Source organism: Eriocheir sinensis, chromosome 65 (genome assembly GCF_024679095.1).
Source record: "Eriocheir sinensis breed Jianghai 21 chromosome 65, ASM2467909v1, whole genome shotgun sequence".
Classification (NCBI taxonomy): domain Eukaryota; kingdom Metazoa; phylum Arthropoda; class Malacostraca; order Decapoda; family Varunidae; genus Eriocheir; species Eriocheir sinensis.
In genome coordinates this window covers 5,283,390-5,303,959 of record NC_066573.1, presented here as the reverse complement: position 1 = coordinate 5,303,959, position 20,570 = coordinate 5,283,390, and the positions used below count along the sequence as shown (strand labels likewise).

The window sequence follows — 20,570 nt, the reverse complement described above, 5'->3', positions numbered from 1 at the left end:
TCTCTCTCTCTCTCTCTCTCTTTCTCCATTTTTACATCTTTACTCCTATTTGTCCCCTTATCGCCTCTCTCCGCCTCCTTCCTATCCTGCTCCATCGTTGCCTCCCTCCTTCACCTCTTACTCCTTCCTTTCCTTCCTGCTCTCCCTCCCTTCTTCACCTCCTCTTTGTCTCCCTCTGTCCTTCCTACCCTACTTCCCTCCCTTCGACCCTTCTTTCCTCTTTCTTCACCTCCTTTCTTCGTCTCCCTCACATCCTTACTGTTCTGCCTTTCTCTCTCCCTTCTCCTTCCCTCCCTTCCCCGCCTCCCTCTCGCCCTCCCTCCCTCCGTCCAACGAGCCTCGCTTCCTCGTAATAAACTTGTATATTCAGAGTTTTCATTACCAGGTGACGAATGGTTCCCAGGTATTAACAAGGAGGAATATATTGCTTTCTCCCTCTTCCTCCTTGCCTATCTCTCTCTCTCTCTCTCTCTCTCTCTCTCTCTCTCTCTCTCTCTCTCTCTCTCTCTCTCTCTCTCTCTCTCTCTCTCTCTCTCTCTCTCTCTCTCTCTCTCTCTCTCTCTCTCTCTCTCTCTCTCGCATTTGTGTGTGAAATTAATTTTGTGATATTTTGTGATGGAACATTTGTTATTTTCACTGTCTTTTTTCCGGCACTTGGACAGTAAAGAAAAGCTGTAGCGATATATATATTTTTTTTACATCCCCGCTTATAGCGCCGGTAGGCTTTCTTCAGGGGCCAGAGGGTCAGCCCATGCCCGTCATGGCGCAGGCAAATTTTTTCATAGTGGCGCCAGTTAAGCTTGGCCCATGCTGCCCCCCGGAACTCATTCTTGATTCACTGGACGGTTTCCTCAAGAATCCAGGTTGATGGGTGGTCTTCTGGACAGCATGTGGGTAGTCTTATAGGCCACTCGGCGGTGACGGAAAAATCCCAGGTGGTAGCGTGGGGATTCGAACCGACGTTGTCCATGGCGTGGTGAATGTGTGTCCAGCACGCTAACCACTCAGCCACCGCCTACTCTATTCCTTATATTCCTTTTTGCTGCCGTGGAATATGAAAGTACATATTTTGCAGTATAGTTTCCCCGTTAATATCATGTTGTTAAACTCCTAAACACTTTCAGATTCCTGTTTTGTATGTGTGCTCCCTTCCCTCCTTGCTATCTTCCTTCCTCTCTTCATTCCTTCCTATTTATAGACGAAGTATTCAAATTCCTTACGAGTACGTCCTAAAATAAAGTGTTTATACTGAAAAAAAAAGATGTTAGAGCGCGTAGCAATTGGTAAAGATTCAATCAATTCAGGCTCAGGGAGGAAGTTGGTAAAAGCTAGTTTACGAAATGAGAAGTGAATGAATGGAGCAATTTAAGCAGATATGTGGCTAATGGAAATGGAATGGAATGTAATTATATTTCAAATGGAGACTTGATAGAATTATAAAGTGGGGGGACGGATGATAGATAACCGATCCTCATCCTTCTCGTATCCGTGTGTTCGTGTACATCTGTTACACACACACACACACACACACACACACACACACACACACACACACACACACACACACACACACACCATCTCGTCACCTTATACCCGAAGAACACTTTCCTCTGGGTGTCACTGCGGGCTGGCTGGCTGAGGTATTTTCCCGAGATACGAGGAATATTATTTATCCGTCTGTCTGCATGTTTAGTTTCATATGTCTCGCGTCTGCCTGTCTGCCCGTCTGTCTGTCTGGTCTGGTCTCAGGGTGGGCGGGTGACTGGCTGGGGACTTTCTTTTGTCTCTTTCTGTTTGTTTGCCTTTCTCTTTCCTCTCTGTCTTTTTCTGTTTGTTTGCTTGAGTTTCTTTGTTGTCTCTTTCTCTCTCATAAGCGCCTTCCTTTTAAGACGGTTTTATTCCTTTTCTTTGGGGTAACATTAGCGAGATTGAAGATAATGCATGATCAAAGGGTGGCTGACAGTGCGCGTGGAGGTACTCGAAATAGGAATGGTAAGTGGTCATGGGAGTGTTGGGGTGGTTGTGGTGATTCTGGTTAGGGCAGTAGTTTTGGTAGTGTTAGTGGTGGTAGTAATAGTGGTGAGGTCATATGTTAGTGGTTGTTGTAAGAGCAGCTATGGTAGTGGTCTGGGGAAGTCTAGTGGTGGTGGTAGATTTGGTGAGGTGATAAGAATTTGGTTGTGGTATAAGGGGAGCTGTAGTAGGGTAGTGGTAGGGGTGCTAGTGGTATTGAGGTGGTTGTGGTTAGGGCAGCTGTGGTAGGGGCCTGGACAGTGGTCGTGCTGGTAGGAGAGTAGTAATGGTGAGGTATTAGGGTACTTTGGTAGTGTTCCTCGTAGTGATGTTAGTGGCAAAGTGGTGAATTTGGTTTTAGAGGTGGCGACAGTGGTGATGGTGGTGGTGGTGGTGGTGGTGGTGATGTATTGGAGCGTGGTGGTGTGGGCAGATAATGGGATTACTATTGTGCTGCTCGTAATTGATCATGTCATAGTGGCGCTATAATGGATGTGCGAGCGGCGGCGGCGGCGACTGGTGGCGGGGCGATGATAGAATAATAGTAAAAAATATAAGTGTCAGAATTAGTAGTAGTTGTAGTGGTAGAATTAATTAATTGTAGTGGAGGTGGTGATAGTTATAGTAGTAGTAGTAGTAGTAGTAGTAGTAGTAGTAGTAGTAGTAGTAGTAGTAATAGTAGTAGTAGTAGAAGTAGTAGTTGTAGTAGTAGTAGTAGTAGAAGAAGTAGTAGTTGTAGTAGTAGTAGACAGCAATTACAGGTCCGTATTGCAACCACTGATGGGTGAATGATAAAGCTGTGTCATTACTTCGCCGTGTAGAGCATAATCCGAAACACACACACACACACACACACACACACACACACACACACACACACACACACACACACACACACACACACACACACACACACACACACACTTTTGCAAAGCGACGCGTCCCATAATAAAGTGCGGCGCGCAGATACTCAGATAAAGCACGAAGCATTAAAACGAGAGAGAGAGAGAGAGAGAGAGAGAGAGAGAGAGAGAGAGAGAGAGAGAGAGAGAGAGAGAGAGAGAGAGAGAGAGAGAGAGAGAGAGAGAGAGAGAGAGAACAGGAATTTATCGCCGTACACTGGAAGAAAAAAAATGTTGAACTAATCTCGCCGGTACGGACTGATGAGAAGCGCTCAACAGCATACACACACAAACAAACAAACAAACAAACAAAAAAAAAAAAAGAGATTTGCTTGCATTAAATTTTTTTTCTCATAATCTCGACAACGAAAGCTGAATGCAAATAGTAGTACTAGTAGTAGTAGTAGTAGTAGTAGTAGTAGTAGTAGTAGTAGTAGTAGTAGTAGTAGTAGTAGTAGTAGTAGTGGTAGTACTAGAAGTAATAATGATGATATAAATGAAAATAGTGATGATAACGATACTACTACTACTACTACTACTACTACTACTACTACTACTACTAGTACTACTCATAATAATCATAATAATAATCATAATAATCATAATAATCATAATAATAATAGTTACAGCAGTAATAATAAAAATATCTTCAACTATTAACACGAAAAATGGTCAGTTTTTGCTGAATCAACAGAGGAAGAAGAACAACGGACTGAATCATATTTGCGATAATGCCAAATAATTATGCGTTTTGAATTGCTATGAAGGCTTTGCAGGTTCATCTTAATAACTTCTGCAATACCTACACCAAATTAGTTATGATGTTTTCTGCTGGACAATTGAAATAATATCAGGTTGGACGTAATCACTAAAAAAACAATAACAACAACAAAATTAATCTTTCCGCTGAATAAATGTGATAATTGAAGGTTGAAGGTTAAAGGACGTTAATAATATAATTACGAAGGGCGGGAAAGAGAAAGAGAGGGAGAGGGTGAGGGAGGGAGAAAGGGAGAGAGGGGATGCCTAAGGGAGAAAGGGAGAGATGGTGTGAGGGAGTGAGAAAGGGAGAGAGGGGGTGCCAAAGGGAGAAAGAGAAAGATGGGGGGGATGAGGGAAGGAGAGAGGGGGTGCCTAGGGAGAAAGAAAGAGATGGGGTGAGGGAGAAAGTGAGAGAGGGAGTGCCTAAAAGAGAAAGGGTATGAGGAGGAAAAAAAGAGAGAAAGGGGGTAAGGGACGTAGGGTAAGATGGCTTGGAAGGGGGATGTGAGGCGGAAGTTGTGGTGTGGAAGGGAGAAAAACAACTGTGAGGGAAATGGTTTGAGGGAGTAATAAGAGTGTGGGGGGGGGGGAGTCTGAAGAAAGATAGATAAATAGATTGGTAAATAGATAAATAGAGAGTGTGTAATGTTATCACCAACCAAATATATAACAAAATAATATGATATGCTTTTTACCGAACGAAGACAAAGGCTGAGCGTAACAAAACATCGCATAATATACAATATGCTAATCACGTTTCCTGCTGAGGAGATGAAACGAAATCCTGCTTAGCGTGCATCAAAAGCATTGTTGCAGGAACGATTTCAACATATTATTATTATCGGGGAACAGCGGCAGCCGGGTCCAGCCAAGATTACTGCATAGACGCGATGAGAGCACTGCACGAGGCGGAGCAAACCCATAACGCATTCCTACAAGGCAATACATGACGCGATTATCGGTAATTTATGTGTTAATGGTGTGCTTGTTCTCTTCGTCCTTTATTGATTATTTTTCTTTATGCCTGTTTTCCACTTTTTCTAGACCTAGTTTGATCTTGTTACTGTTTTCCTTCTTGTTCTTGTTCTCTGTTCGTGTTATTCTTTTCTTTCTTCTTTGTTCCTTCATTTTCTTGTTCTTTTTCTTATTCTTGGTCTTTCTCGATCTTTGTAGTAGTTCTCGTATTATTATTATTATTATTATTATTATTATAATAGTAGTAGTAGTAGTAGTAGTAGTAGTCGTTGTTGTTAGAGGGGAATTATTTATTATATTTGTAGTTGTCGATGACGTTGATGTTTTGCTGGAGTTATTTTTAAACTTTTTCCTTCTAATTATTAATTTTCATCATCAGCTCTCTTTATCTTCTCCGACGAGGCACAAAGAGCAAACACTTCTCATTTTCTTTGATCTCTCTCTCTCTCTCTCTCTCTCTCTCTCCTATGTTAATGTATCGTTTATCGCTATCTGGGCCATAACCGTGATAAATGTGCATGTGTGTGTGTAATTCACCACGGCCTGATCACGAGTTGGACTCGCATTCGCCATCACGTACCCTCACGACGTGAGCAAGTGCTCATTTTTTGTCGATCTCTGGGTACTGCCAGGACCTCACACACCACACCCCCCCTCCCCCTTGCTCAAGGGGGGACAGTAACCATTCCTAGTCAACGGAAAGAATCCGGCCTGAGCGGGGCTCGAACCGCCGCCTGTTTGGCCGTGAAGCCTTGCAGCGCGGCGCTCTAACCGATTGAGCTACCAGAGCGGTGTGTGTGTGTGTGTGTGTGTGTGTGTGTGTGTGTGTGTGTGTGTGTGTGTGTGTTAACGGGGATCAGATAGTCCTTTCACGTCCCCTTTCCTTTGAGTACAGTACACTTCTAATAGATTCAGTCTCCACTGCAGTAGCAGAGGCGTATATATGACTCGTTCCTGCGTCAGTGGTCCGTGCCGTGCCTCTTGATGGGAGCGTCGAGGCGGCCCTATCCAAACATCATCTAAGCCTGACACACTCGCACCATATGTGCTCAACCTTCCTTTCCTTAATTCCTTACTTATTTATTCCTCGCTTTTCCTTCCCTCATATTTCCCTCTGGCTGTTCTTCTTTACCTTCTTTTTACATCTCCTTTTCTCTTTTCCCTTTTGCTGTCTTTTTAGTTTTCTTCCCTTCTTCGATTCCTTCTTCTTTTTATTCTTTTCCTTCCTTCTTATCGTCTTCTTTTTCGTCTTCGTATCGTGTTTTTCCATTCATTCCTTCACATTCTGTTTATCGTTCTTATCCATTTCGTTCTTCCTTTTCTGTTAACCTCCTTCCCTCCCCTTTTCATAGCTTGTGTCTAACTTTTTTTTGTCTTCTCCTTTTCTACGTTTCTTGCTTTCTCTCTCCTTTCCTTCCCTTCCCTGGTGCATCATCTTTTGTATCCATCTTCTTCCTTCCTTCCTCGTTTCATGGTCTCTTCTATTTCCCTTTCGTTCCCTTCCTGATCGTCATTTCTCGCATTCCCTTCTTTATTCGTTTCAATATTTTTCCCTTTTCTCATTTCCTATTCCCTTTCACCCTTTTCATCTTTTATTCTACCTCCACTCTTTTCCTCCTCCTCCTCCTCCCGTCTTTTCATCCCTCACCTCATTATATTGCCACCATCATCTCCTTTCTTGCTTTCTTCCCTTTTTCCATACCTCCACCACTCGGCTGGGTCCCCTTTCTCCTCTCCCTCCTTCCTTCTTTTAGCTCCTCTTCTCCTCCACCTCATCCTCACCTTTCTCCTTCCTCCTCCCACACACCTTCCTCAGTACTAAAGATCGGAAAAGAGAGAGAGAGAGAGAGAGAGAGAGAGAGAGAGAGAGAGAGAGAGAGAGAGAGAGAGAGAGAGAGAGAGATAACACACACACACACACACACAGAGAGAGAGAGAGAGAGAGAGAGAGAGAGAGAGAGAGAGAGAGAGAGAGAGAGAGAGAGAGAGAGAGAGAGAGAGAGAGAGAGAGAGAGAGAGAGAGAGAGAGAGAGAGAGAGAGAGAGAGAGAGAGAGAGAGAGAGAGAGAGAGACTCCACAAAATATGAAAATGAAAAACGAACCACTGTATCAACGACTGTTTATAGAGACTTAGTGATTTTTTTGAGACTCGTGCTAAGTGCTGTTGAGGTTAAGTTTGGTTCTCTTTTAAGCACTTGGTTTAGTTTTCTTCGAGCGAGTGTGTTCAGTGCGTATGACCAACCGTTGAGAGAGAAAATTCCTTACCCCTTGTTTTTAATGCGCCGCCTTTTAAGGGATTGTTTTCTTTTGTTTTAGGGATGGTGGTGTACGCTGGGAGATAACGCGGCGCTGCATTCACATCCACGCCTCACTGTAAGTAATGCTGGCTCTTTGTGTTGTCTTGGCTACTGCGTGCTCCTCGTACTGTTGCAACTACTACCATTACTAATACTACTTTACGAACATTAGCAAAATAACAACCACAACCACAACAACATCAACATCATCAGCAACAGTAACAATAACAGGAAGAACAACGACATTAACGACAATAACAACAACAACAACAACAACAACAACAACAACTACTACTACTACTACTACTACTACTACTACTACTACCACGACTGCTAACCCCACCGCTAACAATAATAAGAACCTTATTTCACACACACACACACACACACACACACACACACACACACACACACACACACACATGGACTCACGCACGAATACAAGCCGTTTAACTAATGAACGTGGAATAAGATTACTCTCCCTGGCCGGCTTAACATCGTGGGCAGGTAAGTGTGTTTGTGTGTGTGTGAGTGTGTGTTTGCAGCGAGCACACACCCGGCCGATGATATTGTGATTACGTGCATAATGGTGTGTGTGTGTGTGTGTGTGTGTGTGTGTGTGTAAAGAGAGAGAGTACCATGTCTGAGGGTGCAAACATGACCAGTGAAAAATAAATATCATGAAATTAATAAGGTAAATACAGGAAGTGAGCGAATGAAGGAAAAACAAACAAGGTAATAATAATGACTATGAAGGAAGGGAAGGAAAAAGGAGGACGGTGCACGCTCGGAAGGAGGACTAAGGAACAGAGAAAGAAAAGGAGGAGGAAGATAGCAGAAGAAGGAGGACGCAACTACAGGAAGTGTGTACAGGAACGATAAACAATGTAATATTAAAAAATAACAATACTAACAGTTTTAACAAGGGAATAGGGGATCCGCAACCCGAAAGAATGTACGAGTTAAAGAGAAGGAAAACAAAACAAGTAAAAGAAAGAAAAGGAGTGTCGAAAATGAAGAAGTGGTCCAACAACAACAAGAGAAAAAAACAGCATCAGCAACAACAATATCGTCAACAACCATAACCAAAAAACAACATGAACAACGAAAATGATAAGGCGAACAAGAACAAGCGAAGTAAAAGAAAGAACAAAAGTAAAGCCGAAACAGAAGAGAAAATCACATTACAATCCGTGAGCACATCAACACATCATTGTAACGAGACGAGGGAACAGGAAAAAACGCGGAGAGGCAAACTGAAAAGCGCGGAGAGCAAATCGTTTCGGCGTAATTACCGTAAAAGAGGAAAGAAGAAAAAAAGAAAAGAAACAGTGAGCATTTTTTAAATTCTACGGCGAGGCTCGAATATACATCCACCCAGAGCAGATGAAGAGAGAGAGAGAGAGAGAGAGAGAGAGAGAGAGAGAGAGAGAGAGAGAGAGAGAGAGAGAGAGAGAGAGAGAGAGAGAGAGAGAGAGAGAGAGAGAGAGAGAGAGAGAGAGCTTTGACAAATACCAGGGAGGGAGCATAAAAAGAGAGAAAAATCCAGCATCCAGTGACCTATACTAAACACACGTCCCCTCTCTCGTGTCTGTGTGTGTGTGTGTGTGTGTGTGTGTGTGTGTGTGTGTGTGTGTGTGTGTTTGTCCCTATAGAGCGCTGCATGCATTCATTCCCCCAGCACGCAGCGGCCCTGTGAGCAGCTCTTTCATTACACACTCGCACGCTCTTAATTTCGGAAATGAATCGCATTATTGGCGCCGCGGAGCAGATTTCAGAATTATTCTGCTCGGTGGAGTCTGCTTGCTGAGAGAGAGAGAGAGAGAGAGAGAGAGAGAGAGAGAGAGAGAGAGAGAGAGAGGGAGAGGGAGAAGGTAAGTGGGAGGAGACAGTTCAGGTTGAGGCTTGATGGAGGGCAGATGAGATAGAGAGGGACCGCATTGAAGCAAGGGAACGAGAAAAAGAGAGGAATCGAGAAAGGTGGATTTTTTCTGTGGGGCGAAGGTAGGAAGGTAGAAAGGATAGCAAGGGAATGAGTCAGAGGGAGGGATGAAACGAGGAAGGGAGGCAAGGAAAGAAATGGTGTTGGAGTGTAGGGAAGTGTAAATGAACCGTGGATGATTATTACCGTAGACTTTTCTTTTGTAAGACGGCCTGGAAGAACCTGATGAAGAACACCTCCCCCCCACCCAGAGAGAGAGAGAGAGAAGGGGAAGGAGGAGGAGGAGGAAGATGAGAAAGAGCAGGTACTTATGGTAATGGGTCTTTCGTGGCTTAATTATGGCTTGGATGGTTTAACTTGGCTTGGGTTGGCTTCACAAAACATGAATTGCCTTGGCTTGGCTTTGTTTTGGCTGGACTTGGCTTGGCTTGGCTTGGTCTCTCCTCAGTATTCAGCGTTGGAGCGACAGGACTTAGTGTGTCCGACGAAGCAACAGGTCTGTGCTTGGACTTACTGATTTACCCCCCTTCCCCCCTCTCTCTCTCTCTCTCTCTCTCTCTCTCTCTCTCTCTCTCTCTGTCTCTGTTTTTTCTTTGTGTGGATTCTTCCAGAGCATTCTAGTGAACGTCTAACTGGCCGTGCTGATCCAGGGCTTTGCGGCCGGCAGCCAAGAATCAGTGTTTATGATGACCACTTGGCTCTTTTGATAATTATCTTAGAGAGAGGGGCTCTTTATGTGTTCCTTTAAGTAGAGGTGGATACAGAAAAGGGAGTCTGATGCTCTGGCTCAGAATACGTATGTAACAAAATACTGAGTCTGTACCGAACGCCTGCTTTTATTGCGTTTAGTAGAAGTGGTTGCCGCAGTAAAAAAAAGACAGTTGCTTTGGTGGAGTGAGTTTAAATAGAACATGCAGAAGGAGTCTTTACCGAATACTGAAGTCATGCTGATGAAGGCTTTGCAGGCAGGAAGGAAGCAGTCTCCTTTGGTAATGTGATATATTTTCCACTGCAATTGTGATGTGTATTTTCTGTCTCTAATGTGGATCTTTTGTCGACTGTTTTTTCGTCCGTTCAACTAACTTTTTTTTCTACTGTGAGGAGAAACTTGTGTGGATTTACTTTGTTCTCTTCTCCTCTTCTGTAGCGCTTTTGTCAAATGTTTTTTTCTTTGATGTTGGTGACTTTTCGTTGCTACTGTGAAGGGAAAGATTGTGGGGCTTGTTTTGTTCTGTCTCTTTTTCAAATGTTTTCTTTTACGTGGTTGATTATTTATGTTTCCTACTGTGTGGTAAAAGCTAGTGTCATCATAGTTTAATATATTCCTTTGTCCTCTTAATGCATATCACTGGTTTTAATAATTCATGTCTATCTGGCATTATTCTTTTACATTTTTGTTCAGTCCAGGCATCATTTACAAAGTTCGGGTCTTCGCTTTGCCTCTCCACCGGGAAGGGAACAACACTAACGGTCAGGGGACATGGCCTCAAATATCCTCCTGTCAAGAGTTAGCTGCTGGGTCGCTAATATCAACATCCCGTGACAGGAGAGCTCTGCGGGGATGCTGTGTGTGTGTGTGTGTGTGTGTGTGTGTGTGTGTGTGTGTCGTGATGGCGTTCTCTCGTTCTAACAGGGAGGTCAGGCCGCTGCGATACACGTCCACCTTCACGCCGTCCTGAGGATGAAGCCGTTTAACCCAGCTCACCGTGACGCTTTGTGTGTGTGTGTGTGTGTGTGTGTGTGTGTGTGTGTGTGTGTGTGTGTGTGTGTTTGGTTTTTCTATTTATGGTTTTCCTTTCCTTTTCTATATGTTTGTGTATGTCTATCTGTCTGTCTCACTGCTTCTGTCTGTCTGTCTGTCTAATTCTCTCTCTCTCTCTCTCTCTCTCTCTCTTTTCATTTCCTGGCTCCCACTGTATTTTTTCTCCTCGGCGTGACACAAAAGGTGAATAGGATGGAGGTTTGTAGGGATGCTGCTGCCTGTATTTCCCTCTTCTATCTCTCTTCTCATCATCTTCCTGCCCCCTATCCCTCTTCCTCTCTCCCTTTCCCCTTCTCTTATCCTGCCTTCGTCTCCTTCCTCCTTCCTTTTTTCTAATAGGTTAAGAGGAAGCAGAGTCAAAGGGATGTCGCTGTGCCAATCTTCTCCTCTTCCCGTTCCTTCTATTCCTCCCCTTCCTTTTCCTTCCTTTCTCCTTTGTTGCTCTCGTCTCCTTCTTCCATCCCATACTCTAATAGTCGAGGGGATGTGATTTGAAAGGATGCTGGATGTCTTTCTCTTCCCTCTCCTTCTCGTCTTCTCTCCCTTTTCCTTTCCTTCTCTCATCTATTTCTTTCGTTTCCTTCCCCTCTTCCCTTGTTCTAGTAGTTTAAATGGAAGGAGATTTTAAAGGATGCTGCTGTGCTTTACCTTCCCCTCTTCCCTTTCCTTCTCTTCTCTCCCTTTTCCTTCTCTTCTCTTATATTCTCCTCCTTTCGTCTCCTTCCCTTATCCCATGTTCTAACAGGTTGAAAGGAAAGTGGGGTGAAAGAATGCTGTTGCCTAATATTCCCTCCTCCCCTTTCTTCTTTTCTTCCTTTCCCTTAACATCTCCTGGTCTCGTCTCTTTCGTCCTCCATTATTCTAATACGCTGAGGTAACGGAGATTTCAGAGGATGCTGTTGTGCTTATCTTCATTTCATCCCTTTCTTCTCTCCCTCTCCCTATCCCTTCTTTGCTCTCGTCTCCTTCCCTTTTTCCTTGTTCTAATAGGTTAAAGGAAATGAGATTCAAATAGATATCACTGCCTATCTTTCCCTCTTTTTTCCCCTGTCATCTTCTTACCCCTTCCCTTTCCTCTTCTTTTTTTTTCCTAATTTGTCTGAAGAGGAGATTTTTAGTGATTATGTGCATCTACTCTTGTTTCTTTCCCTTTATCTTTCTTCTTTTTAATGTTGAGGGGAATAAGGTGTTGAGAGATACTGGTTTTTATCTACCGTTGTTCTCCTTCACTTCCTTCCTCTCTCTTCCTCTCAATCTGCCATCACCTTTCTTTCCTGTACAGGGGAGAGAGAAGGTCGGAGGGATGCTGGCGCCTATGAATATCTTCCTCTCTTCCCCTTCCCTTCCTCCTCCCTTCCTCTCCTCCCCTCAGCAACAAAGGCTCATCTCTACCGTGCACGAACCTTCCCCTCTTTCCCTTACCCGGACGAGCGGCAGCAGGATCAGGAGCGGGAGCAGGAGCAGCTTACCTCAGTAGTTCAGAGGCAACATTCCGCTACTTCCATGACCCACCTGACCTGCTAGACTGTCGTAAATGCTCCCTTTAATCTGCTCCGGCCTTCCCTCCCGCCTCCTCCCTGCTCCCCCTTTCCCTCTCCGACAACGACACACTTGCGCGTAACTGATAGCGCCATTCCTGAGATTAAGCCCATTTTTCTCTGTCGTTTAACTCGCGGGCTTGCGGCCTGTCGGTGGCAGTGGCGGCGGCCCGGCTGGGTTTGTCGAAAGGGACGGTGACAGTAGTAGTAGTAGTAGAAGTTGGTGTTGTAATTGTTGTGGCGGTAGTAGGTATTGTTTTGGTAGTGGTTCTGGTAATGGTAGTAGTAGTAGTAGTAGTAGTAGTAGTAGTAGTGGTGGTAGTAGTAGTGGTAGTAGTAGTAGCAATAGTAGCAGTAGGTATTGTTTTGGTAGTGGTTCTGATAGTAGTAGTATCAGTAGTTAGTAGTAGTAGTAGTGGTAGTAGTAGTAATAGTAGTAGTAGTAGTGGTAGTAGTAGTAGTAGTAGTAGTAGTAGTAGTAAAGACCTTTAAGCGCTGCTGGCGAAACAGACAACAATGCAGAAATAGTTTAACCTCCGCCTGTAACACTTCCCAAACTATCCTCACGATGCTCCCTGTGCTTGACCCTTCCCCTGCCTGTCCCTGACGAGGGTTTAGGGGGATTTTTGATCCGGAGGGAGGGTGTGTGCGGGGCGGGACGGGACGGTGTGGGGTGGGGCGAGGCACACCACGACGCACGGCTGGCAGGTTGAGGAACGACTTGGATGTTGGGCCAAGCAAACACCCCCCGGCCCGCCGCCGCTGCTGCTTCCCGGAACGCCCCGCCTCATCACCCCATCAGCAAACAACGGCGACTACCCGAGGAAAACATGTTCCTGTACCGCTGCCTCCCGCCACCACGCCAGCTACTCTTTCTTCCCGCGAGTCTCACTTCATTTCCATCGGCTACACCTTCCCGCCTGCTACACCTCCTTCCCGCCAGCTACAATCTTCTTCCCGCCGGCTACACCTCCTTCCCGCTGGACAGCGATTTTAGGTGGGGTTAGATACACGTGAGCTTAGGTTCAAAGGAGCTGCCTTGTACAGCCCTACCGGCCTCTTGCAGACTCCTACGTTCTTATGTTCCCGCTAGCTTCAATCTTCTTCCCACCGGCTACATCTTCCCGCCGGCTACACCTTTTCGCAGGCTACAATCTTCATCCCGCCGGCTACATATCCCCTCCACTAGCTATGCTACCTCCCCGCCACCACGCGAAGAACACCTTCTTCCCTTCTAATCTGTGTCGAGGCCCTGATATGAAATAGCTGTCTAGGGTGCTGGTTTTCAAGCGGTTTAGCCGATGTTCCTTCTAAGGGTTATCGGCAGTAGTCACGTACCCCTAACTCAGGATATAGATTCATGGAGGATATAATCGAAACAGTGGTACATTAACTAATGTATGTTTAGTTTGTCACCCATAATCCAAGAGAGACTCGATATGACGAGAGACTCGAGATGACAAGCTCAGTGAGGAAAAGTATTGACCTTTTGTTCCGCACCATTCGCAGTAATACCGTGTTTGAAGTAGACACCTGTATCATTTAGATATTTCGAAGTACACATTGAGTACCTCAGATAGTCCTGTCGCGTATTCCTGGAGGAACGTGTACCCAGATTTATGAACCAAGGCTTAGGAGACCAACATAACACCAGGCACAACAGTAACAGCAATATATGTGAACCAAACTACAGATACATGGCTCTTTGTACTTACACTTCGTCCTTGATGGAGTCTATGGAGTCCTTCAGGTTCTCAAAGTAACCTTTGACCTGACTGAGCATCGCCAGGCGCATGCGCGGAGAGCCCAGAGCTCCGCCGCCCTCCTCCTCCCCCATGGTTGAAGGCGACACGTTGATCCCGGTGGCAATGAAAGTATATGAGGGGTTCGACGAGACGTTGAGCGGGACTGTGAGAGGGGAGAGTGCTGTGTGTCGAGGAGATGCTGTGGACGGCTGTGTGTGTCCCGATGTAAAGGTGTTTCTTTTTGGCGCGGTGAGCCCTGGTGATGGACAAGCCTCTGCTCTGCTGCTGGCGGCCGCCGAGAAGGGCAGTAGCTGAGGACTGTGAGGGAAAGGAAGCAGTTCACGGTGCGTCTTCAGGGAGGGAGTGGGGGAGGTGAAGTTTCTGGGCCCCCGAGCGGCGGTTGTGTGACCAATGCCTCGCTGCTCCCTCCTTGGCTCTGAACCACGCGTCCGCCACCTGAGAGCTGTACCGGTGCTCAACTTTTCGAACTCACGTCATTGCAGTATTTCTATTTTCACTATTTTTTCAGGATAGACTTTGTTGCCCAATAGACTGGTTCTGTCCCCTAGTGGTGAGTGCAATGTTTTCAGACACTCTTCTAGTTACCCCGAGGGCGTGTTCTTGTGTTGCCTTGATCAGTATTTTAAGTTTCGCCGCGTGGGATGAATTTTACTTTTGAATTCATTATCAACAAACTCTCTTATTATATTTTTTCTTACTTATTTATACTTATAAGGTGGGCTGTTTTCCGGCGGGCCGCCCCGCAGAATATATACTGGCTGTGTCTTTACCCTTGATCGATAATGTTAATTTCGCCGAGGGAGTCGCCGTAACCTGCCGGCATTAGGGACGGTAAACAGATGCTAATTATTCATCGTCACGCCGGAATATATTATAAGGAAGGCGGCGCTACGGGCACGTCCAGACCCCTCCTGCTGGGGGCGTCCCGGGGGGCGGTTGTTGCGGCCGACGAGTGATTGCTGATTAAAACTTGAGTAGCAGGCAACACGATTTATGCTTCCTTCCCGGTAAGAAAAAATGTTTTGTCGTCGTAGAAAACGTAGTCAGGTCACGTTCTCTCAAGGCCACACACTCTCAGGCACAGCTATCGAGCAACAGTCGGAGTGAGCGAGCAGACACTCGGCCTACTCCACTCCTGTGAGATTGAAGACAAAATATTTACAACAAAGATTGAAGTGTGCTCCTGTCTACAAGCCTTGCAGCAGAGGAGCACGTGGAAGTGGTGCAAAGTCCCGCTTTGCATTTATGATAGGCTGGAGACAGGAAAATATGTACACTCGCGAAGCAAATGTTCTGTACAAGGATGTTGCTAGACGAACACGTGGAGGAGGTGGAAAGTCCTAGACGGGCAGATGCAACTTGAGTCACCAGCTTCTTGGCAGACGTAAAGCAACAGGGAGTCCAAAAAAGGGGAACTATGTACAAGATGAATCGAATGTTCTGTTCAAAGACGGTACCGTCAAGAGGGGCACGTGTTGGAGATGGAAAGGTAAGGACACATTTCAGCCTTGACGCAGCAGCATCTTGGGAAAAGTTTGGCCGAGGAGCACGATCACTGAAAGAGCTTTAGTGTGGCGATGGCGAGGGGGGGGACGCTGACGGTAACTCACTTAAACGTTAATAGTGTGGTTGTCCCATAAGATTTCAGACGGAGGGGTGGGAAGGAGGAGGGCGGGGGAGGAGTGTGCAGGCTTCAGGTCCTCGGGGGATGTGTTAATGCGCGGGTTTCAGCCTAATGGAGCGTGAGTTCTGGCCTGATGGAGGGGAAAATGATCCTTCTGGGGGCGATGGTGGAGCCAGGGAAGGCAGTCACTGGTCCGGGGCTCACGGCGTCACCTCTACGGGTAAGGAGAGCCAACACACACACACACACACACACAACTCCTTACGTCACACTCACACGAAGCTGAGTTTCTGCTGAAGTAAAGCGTGGCACACGGTGTCACTTTTAGGAATAAAAAGAACGTATCACACTTATAATTCCTAGCGTAACACTCACTCCATCACATGCGTAAGCACATTACAGGCTTGTATTGATTTCATGCGTCTTCTCTTCCTGATGTGCTACTCGCACGGACACTAAAACGGCAGAGTTAAGGAGAGAAAGTTTGAAGGAGGGAGGCGGCCGCCCGTAACTTGTCTCCACCGTCAGACCGCAGGAGACGAGGTTCACGGTCATAGAACACGTGCGCCTCACCCTCACCGGACACACCGATGCACCAGAGCGAACAAAGAAGGACCTAAGGGAAAGTTGGAATCACACAAGTTGAACTTTTTCATGCGTTCCTCTTTAGGCCGTGGTAGATGCGGCGCACGGTCGTGGAACACGTGTGTCTCACCCTCGCCGGTGCCGGTACGAGGGGGTCAGCCTCCCCAGCACTGCATTCATTGATGACTGATCTTCACTGACCTTTCCTGCGCTACTCAAGAGCTGACGGCTGACATTCGCCTCCCTTGTCTCCTCCATGAACCATGCACACACAGCAGACCGGACACACACACACACGCACACACAACTCACGCGGTAGCACAGCACGAGGCGTGGGAAGCGTGGCGAGTGCAGTAGCGCACCACTTACGCGGAACAGTCGGTGCCCTGTACTGGTAAGGCGTAAAGCTAGTAAGGCAAGTAGTAGGTGATCCTCGGCCGCGGGCGGAGGGGGGGAAGGATTCACCGTGTTAGAGCCGCTGTGGAGACTACGGTGTGTAGGCACAGTCGAGGCTCAGCTGACTCACAGCAACACCGCAGTCAGTCAGTCAGGGTAGCACGACAGGCCGCGTGTGTAGACGAGACGATGAGGCGCAATGATATGCTTTGGATATGTCGAGTTTGTGGTCGCGAGACGAGTGAGCAAATCATAAACACGCCACTGTCAGCTCCCTCACGAGGCGGAGCGGAGGTTGTTGGGGTGAGCTTCGTTGTGTTGCTGGAGGAGGAAGTCCAGAAGAAGGAGGAGGGGGAGGAGGAGGAGGTTATTGCTGTGGTGAGGCGGCGCCGGGTGTGGACAGAGAACAGAGCGGTCACATCCTTGCGATGACGGAGGCGGATGTGAGCTCCACCAGACCACACAGCCCAGCTGGTCTGACTGAGAGGGAAGCGTGGCGGCTGAAACTCAAATATCCCGCCCTTCCTTATGTACCGCCCCTTCGACGAGGCAGCCAATCACGTGCGACCCCCTCACAGGATCACGGGGCTCTCCACCAATCAGCGCTCGCTCCCATGGGATCAATAGATTGCGTATGCCATGACTCGCGTGTTTATGGTTTGTGTTTACTATATAGCACACCAACGTATCGCACACACGCACGCCAGCTGTGTCCCTGCCCGCCGCATGCAACCACCACCGCCTCGCTCACCACACTATCACGAGCTGGATTGCCACAGCGGCAGATTGAAGCGCTCGCGTTCCTTTTCTCATACAGCGCGGCCAGCCCTGAGGGACGGAACGAAACGCTGCTGGAAGGGAGCGGGGACAAGCCAGTATCCAAGATTCCAGGCGAGGGAGAAGAGCTCATTAGTGGCTGGACGCCTTCACACACGCCCAGTGCCGGCCGTGTCTTACTGGCCCACCGCGGACTCCTCCTTCACTCCAGCCTATTCCTCAGCCTATAGTTCCTGCGGCTATATTTTCCTTGTTGGTCTTTCTCTTCGTCTTTTTCGTTTCTTCTTCTTCTTCTTTTTCTTCTTCTTCTTCTTCTTCTTCTTCTTCTTCTTCTTCTTCTTCTTCTTCTTCTTCCTCTTCTTCTTCTTCTTCTTCATTATTTTTCTTATTATCGCTCTTTTTGTTTGTCAGTCTGCCCATGTGGCTATGCCCGACAATTAAAGTCTACGGTGACCATAATCCAAGTTTCATTTACTCGGCCCCTTCCATTCTCTCTCTCTCTCTCTCTCTCTCTCTCTCTCTCTCTCTCTCTCTCTCTCTCTCTCTCTCTCTCTCTCTCTCTCTCTCTCTCTCTCTCTCTCTCTCTCTCTCTCTCTCTCTCTCTCTCTCTCTCTCTCTCTCTCTCTCTCTCTCTCTCTCTCTCTCTCTCTCTCTCCGGATATAATTTCTCTCAATCTTACTTTCTCTCATACGTCTCACACACTCTCGACTCATCCCTAATTCGTCTAAACCATTTTAGAGTACATTGCCTGACATATTCAACCACTCTTCAATTCACTCTTTTTATCTCAACACCCATACCAAAACTCATGCACATTCTCATCACTTTCAATATGCCATCGTAAAACCAAATGCTCATGTTATATTGCCCATCTTCATTGCGTGTGTTAATAAGTGCTTTGTTGCATTCCGCGTTCATGCCTCTGGTACACACGACAGAGCTGGGAGGGTAATATTATTTCTTATACCCTTCTTTCCCCTATACACACTTCCCTTCATGACTCCTCAAGGCACTTATTCTGCTCTTCACCGCTCTTTACCTGATCTGCCCTTTCATGCACCCTCACCTACACAGAACCGTTCTTAAGCATTTCAGCTAAATCTCTTCTTTCAACTTCACTCCCTCTAACAAGCTCCTACATTGTCATGCTCACTTCCCTACATCTGGATGGCGTTGCAAATTCAATGGCTTGCTCTCTTGCCTTTTTCTGTTCCAATACCTTCCTCCTCCTTACATTTACTTTTGATTTTCTCCTTTACACATTCAAGTTCATCTACATTCCTCTGCGGCAGCTTTTAATGTTTTGCTAACACTATATAATCTCCAGATAGGCCTAACCCAACGACTACTATTTTATTCTTACTGTCAACCTTACACCTAAATCACCAACTAAATCATCTACTTTGACTTTCATTTCTCTCGTCCGGCCATTCTTGTAAGCACTAAACAGCCATGGTTCCGTCATACATCTTTGTCTCACGGCCTCACCAGCACCAACAGTTCCACTCAGCTCCCAGTTCACGCGCACACACATAGCCACAGACATCACACTCTTTCAAGTAGACGCCCTTCCTGCCCATACTTCTCAGAGATCACAGATATTCTTCCTATCAATCCTGTTATACTCTCTCTCTATATCTATCTATCTATCTATCTATCTATCTATCTCTTTCCTGGCGCTTCTCATCTCTTCTTGGTACAATTTTGAGGCGGGAAAGTTAATTGATATTGATTTTTTCATTACTAACTAATTTTGCCTTCATCATAATTATTACTCTTTCGCCTCCACCATCAGTCACTCATTAACTTCCTCATAACTTCTTTCATGCCCTCCCGCAGCTCCCTCTTCATCCATCTCCATATCACTTAATAATGATCACGATAATCTAACCATCACATGAAAATTCTACCTCCGCGCTTTAATCATCCTTGCTTCTGGTCTTCTGCTCTTCCCCTTCTTGGATACATTTTAAACCTGTTTGTCTTTTTGTTTCTCTGTCTATCTCTTCTGTTATCACATTTCCAAATCATGTATCATCAGTCCTTAATTGCTTTTTTCGTAGACCTATTTCATCTGTGTTTGTCTTTCCGAGTGTGTCCGTCTGTATGTCTGTCTGTCTATCTCTTTTACCACATTTACCACTGTCCTGCTTCATCAGTTCCTCTTATGCTTTTCCACTGGGCACCACTCACTTCTGTTTGCCTTTCAGTTTCTTCGTCTGCGAGTCTGTCTGTCCATTCCTTTCTTTTTCCCCTATTCCTCACTGCCATGCTTCATTATTCTCTAGTGTGTTTGCTTTTTATACCTTTTCTCGTTTCTGTTTATCTCTCTTCCTGTCTTTCTTTGTCTCTGTCAATCTCCTCTTTTACCACATTTCCCACTGTCAACCTTCATCATCCCCCCCTTGCTTTCTTCTTAGACCCTTTTCATATATGTCTGTCTTTCCGACCATCCGTCTGTGTCTATCCATCTCTTCATAACATTTCCCACTGTCACGTGTCATCAGTTCCTCCTTGCTTCTCGTCCCTCCCCGCCAACCCGTATCTTTCCTCCCTTGTCCCGCCGCGGCCAAGACGAACCAGACAAGACGCGGCGGCCTGTCAACGCTCGAGACTTGTGATAAACTGGAATCCCCAAGAGGAGGAGAAGAAGAAGAAGAAGAAGAAGAAGAAGAAGAAGAAGAAATGAGAGCTCTTCAAGGATGTAAACGTAAAAGCCGGGAAAAGAGGAAGAAGAGAAGGAAAAGAACGAGAAGGAAGATCAAGATGAGGATGAAGATTACGAGGAGGAGGAGGAGGAGGAGGAGGAGGAGGAGGGACCACCGTAAGCTTCTAAATTGATCTTGGTTCGTCGCCAGCTATTTAAAGCGAGGGTGAGGTCTTTAAAAAGCCATCACCCCTTCAATCTCTCTCTCTCTCTCTCTCTCTCTCTCTCTCTCTCTCTCTCTCTCTCTCTCTCTCTCTCTCTCTTTCTGACATTCGACCTCTCCCACCATTTTCCTTTCTTCCAAGCTTTCTTTTGTCCTCTCTTCCCTTTCCTGGTGTCTATTTTCCTCCTCCATTTTTCTCCCCCTCAGCCTTTTATCCCTCCTATCTTCCGTTCTTGTCCATTTGATCCTTCCTTTCTCCTTTACCCTCTCCTCCATTGCCTCCGTCCTTCCCTCCTCTCTCTTTTTGTATTTGTCTAGTTTCTCTTCATCCTCCATTCCTCTCACATGCAACCTCTTATT

At 46.2% G+C, this 20,570-nt stretch overlaps 1 long non-coding RNA gene across 1 annotated transcript in view; it reads left to right on the top strand.

Annotated features, from left to right (window-relative positions):
* LOC126987524 (uncharacterized) overlaps nt 1-20,570 on the top strand; it is a 102,216-nt gene that overhangs the window by 72,769 nt on the left and 8,877 nt on the right. Inside the window, exon 2 of the long non-coding RNA XR_007740975.1 lies at nt 6,969-7,025. This is a non-coding gene — a long non-coding RNA (uncharacterized LOC126987524). The remainder of the gene's footprint in view (nt 1-6,968; nt 7,026-20,570) is intronic.